The following is a 4,849-nucleotide window of genomic DNA, read 5'->3' on the forward strand; positions in this document are numbered from 1 at the left end:
GAGCAGTGGTATCATTCCGTGGTTTTTAAATATTTTCCTTTGTATAATACTGTAACGCTATCTCTAAGTGGATGTATTACCTACATGCACTGAGTGTACAAAACATTATGAACACCTGCTCTTTCCATGACATAGACTGACCAGGTGAATCCAAGTGAAAGCTGTGATCCCTTATGGAAGTCACTTGTTAATCCACTTCAATCATTGTAGATGAAGGGGAGGAGACAGGTTAAAGAAGTATTTTTAAGCCTTGAGACAATTGAGACATGGATTGTGTTTATGTGCCATTCAGAGGGTGAATGGGCAAGACAAAAGATTTAAGTGCCTTTAAACTGGGTATGGTAGTAGGTGCCAATGCGTACCGGTTTGTGTTAAGAACTGCAATGCGGCTGGGTTTTTCACGCTCAACAGTTGTCAATGTAAGTAGTCCGGGTGGCCATTTAATTAACTGTTCAGAAGTCTTATGGATTGGGGGTAGAAGCTGTTAAAGAGCCCTTTTGTCCTAGACTTGGCGTTCTGGTACCACTTGCCGTGCGGTAGCAGAGAGAACAGTCTATGATTTGGGTGACTGGAGTCTTTGACAATTTTTGGGCCTTCCAATGACACAGCCTAGGTACTGGATGTCAGGAAGTTTGGCCCCAGTTATGTACTGGACCATACGCACTACCCTCTGTAGCGCCTTACGGTCAGATGCCAAGCAGTTGCCATACCAGTTGGTGATGCAACCGGTCACTTTTCGAGGATCTGGGGACCAATGACAAATCTTTTCAGTTTCCTGAGGGGGAAAAGGTGCCGTCGTGCTCCTCTTCACAACTGTCTTGGTGTGTTTGGACCATGATAGCCTTGATAGCCTTTCAAAGCACCTCATGGCTACGGATGTGAGTGCTACGGGTCCGTAGTCATTTAGGCAGGTTGCCTTCGTGTTCTTGGGCACAGAGACTATGGTGGTCTGCTTGAAACATGTTGATATTACAGACTCAGTCAGGGACATGTTGAAAATGTCAGTGAAGACACCTGCCAGTTGGTCAGCACATGCCCGGAGCACACGTCATTGTAAACCGTCAGGCCCCGCGGCCTTGTGTATGTTGACCTGTTTAAAGGTCTTACTCACGTCGACTACGGAGTGTGATCACACAGTCGTCCGGAACAGCTGATGCTCTCATGCATGCCTCAGTGTTGCTTGCCTCGAAGCAAGCATAGAAGTGATTTGGACAGCTCGTGACTGCTTCCCTTTGTAGTCTGTAATAGTTTGCAAGCCCTGCCACATAAGAAGAGCGTCGGAGCCGGTGTAGTAGTTCAATCTTAGCCTTGTATTGACACTTTTCCTGTTTGATGGTTTGTCGGAGGGCATAGCAGGATTTTTTATAAGTCTCTGGGTGAGCTGAAATAAAATATTACAGAAATGTTCCATATGCACAAAAAGCTAATTTAATCAGAAGCCAGCACATTCCTGTTAGTGAGCATTTCTCTTTTTCCAAGATAATCCATCTACCTGACAGGTGTGGCATATAAAGAAGCTGATTAAACAGCATGATCATTCCACAGGTGCACAATAAAAGGCTGCTCTAAAATGTGCAGTTTTGTCACACAACACAATGACACAAATGTCTCAAGTTGAGGGAGCGTGCAATTTGCATGCCAACTGCAGGAATGTTCACCAAAGTTGTTGCCAGAGAATGTACTGTTAATTTCTCTACCATAAGCCGCCTCCAATGTTGTTTTAGAGAATTTGGCAGTACGTCCAACTGACCTCACAACTGCAGACCACGTGTATGGCGTTGTGTGGACGAGCGGTTCCCCATGGTGGCAGGAGGGTTATGGTATGGACAGCCCAAAATCCTGAGGCCCATTGTGTCATTCATCCGCCGCCATCACCTCATGTTTCAGCATGAAAATGCACGGCCTCATGTCGCAAGGATCTGGACACAATTCCTGGAAGCTGAAATGTCCCAGTTCTTCCATGGCCTGCATACTCACCAGATATGTCACCCATGTATGACAGCGTGTTCCAGTTTCTGCCAATATACAGCAACTTCGCACATTGAAGAGGAGTGGGACAACATTCCACAGGACACAATCAACTAAATGCGAAGGAGATGTGTCATGCTGCAGAAAGCAAATGGTGGTCACACTCACACCAGATACTGACTGCTATTCTTATCCACACCCCTATCACCCCTACCACACCCCTATCATATCTGTATTCCTAGTCATGTGAAATCCATAGATTAGGGCCTAATTTATTTATTTCAATTGACTGATTTCCTTATATGAACTGTAACTCAGAAAAATCTTTGAAACTGTTGCATGTTGCGTTTATTTTTGTTTATATCAACCCGGGTATTTTTTTTACATGACAGACATTATCAATCAAATGTATTTATAAAGCCCTTACATCAGCTGATGTCACAAAGTGCTGTACAGAAACCCAGCCTAAAACCCCAAACAGCATGCAATGCAGGTGAAGAAGCATGGTGGCAAGGAAAAGAGCCTAGGAAGAAACCTAGAGGAACCAGGTTATGAGGGGTGGCCAGTCCTCTTTTTGGCTGTGCCGGGTGGAGATAACAGAACATGGCCAAGATGTTCAAATGTTCATAGATAATAATCACAGTGGTTGTCGAGGATGCAACAGGTCAGCACTTCAGGAGTAAATGTCAGTTGGCTTTTCATAGCCGATCATTTAGAGTATCTCTACCGCTCCTGCTGTCTCTAGAGAGATGAAAACAGCAGGTCTTGGACAGGTAGCACGCCCAGTGAACAGGTCAGGGTTCCATAGCCGCAGGCAGAACAGTTTAAACTGGAGCAGCGGCACAACCAGGTGGACTGGTGACAGCAAGGAGTCATCAGGCGAGGTAGTCCTGAGGCATCGTCCTAGGGCTCAGGTCCTCTGTGTGTGTGTGTGTGTGTGTGTGAGTGCGAGAATACTTAAATTCACACAGGACACCGGATAAGACAGGAGAAATACTCCAGATGTAACAGACTGACCCTAGTCCCCCGACACAAACTACTGCAGCAGCAGCATAAATACTGGAGGCTGAGACAGGAGGGGTCGGGAGACACTGTGGCCCCGTTGGACGATATCCCTGGACAGGACCAAACAGGAAGGATATAACCCCACCCACTTTGCCAAAGCACAGCCCCACAGCACTAGAGGGATATCTCCAACCACCAACTTACCATCCTGAGACAAGGCCGAGTATAGCCCACGAAGATCTCCGCCACGGCACAACCCAGGGTGGGTGCAAACCCGGACAGGAAAATCACGTCAGTGACTCAACCCACTCAAGTGACGCACCCCTCCTAGGGATGGCATGGAAGAGCACCAGTAAGCCAGTGACTCAGCCCCTGTAATAGGGTTTGAGGCAGAGAATCCAGGTTGAGAGAGGGGAACCAGCCAGGCAGAGACAGCAAGGGCTGTTCGTTGCTCCAGTGCCTTTCCGTTCACCTTCACACTCCTGGGCCAGACTGCACTCAATCATAGGTCCTACCGAAGAGATGAGTCTTCAATAAAGACATTACCGTTGTTGATAAAGCCATCTGTCATCAGGCAGTAACTCGGGTCAAGCTCATTTTTGGCTTATTTTTCAAATTGTCATGTTTTGTTTCTAAATGCCTGCACAAGAGTGAAGGATTCCCATCAGAGAGTAACGGTTAATGTGATTGGATGTTAATTATTTGACTAGGCTACCTGTACTTGACATTGTGTTGTTATTTCGCTGACCACTAGATGGTTTAATTTTTATTTTTGGCAGTGAAACTAGGCTATTCAGGTGATAAAAAAACCTCACCCAAATGTATAGCCCTGTTGGAAAATATAAATGTACTGTTTGTTTATATATATATATATATATATATATATATAAACATCCCCTTTTCAGGACCTTATCTTTCAAAGAAAATTTGTAAACATCCAAATCATTTCACAGATCGTCATTATAAAAGGGGTTAAACACTGTTTCCCATGCTTGTTCAATGAACCATAAGCAATTAATGAACATGCACCTGTGGAGCGGTCGTTAAGACACTAACAGCTTACAGATGGTAGGCAATTGAGGTCACAGTTATGAAAACGTAGGACACTAAAGAGGCCACTGACTCTGAAAAACACCAAAAGAAAGATGCCCAGGGTTCCTGCTCATCTGCGTGAACGTGCCTTAGGCAAGCTGCAAGGAGGCATGAGGACTGCAGATGTGGCCAGGGCAATAAATTGTAATGTCCGTACTATGAGACGCCTAAGACAGCGCTACAGGGAGACAGGACGGACAGATGATTGTCCTCGTAGTGGCAGACCACGTGGGACAACACCTGCACAGGATCGGTACATCCGAACATCACATCTGCGGGACAAGTACAGGATGGCAACAACTGCCCGAGTTACAACAGGAACGCACAATCCCTCCATCAGTGCTGAGACTGTCCTCAATAGGCTGAGAGAGGCTGGACTGAGGGCTTGTAGGCGTGTTGTAAGGCAGGTCCTCACCAGACATCATCGGCAACAACGTCGCCAGACCAGACAGGACTGGCAAACAGTGCTCTTCATGGACGAGTCGCGGTTTTGTCTAACAAGGGGTGATGTCGGATTCACGTTTATCGTCGAAGGAATGAGCGTTACACCGAGGCCTGTACTCTGGAGCGGGATCGATTTGGAGGCGGAGGGTCCGTCATGGTCTGAGGCGGTGTGTCATTGCATCATCAGACTGAGCTTGTTGTCATTGCAGGCATTCTCAACGCTGTGCGTTACAGGGAAAACATCCTCCCCCCTCGTGTGGTACCCTTCCTGCAGGCTCATCCTGACATGACCCTCCAGCATGACAATGCCACCAGCCATACTGCTCGTTCTGTGCGTGAC

This window comes from Oncorhynchus tshawytscha, linkage group LG10 (genome assembly GCF_018296145.1).
Source record: "Oncorhynchus tshawytscha isolate Ot180627B linkage group LG10, Otsh_v2.0, whole genome shotgun sequence".
NCBI classification, from domain to species: domain Eukaryota; kingdom Metazoa; phylum Chordata; class Actinopteri; order Salmoniformes; family Salmonidae; genus Oncorhynchus; species Oncorhynchus tshawytscha.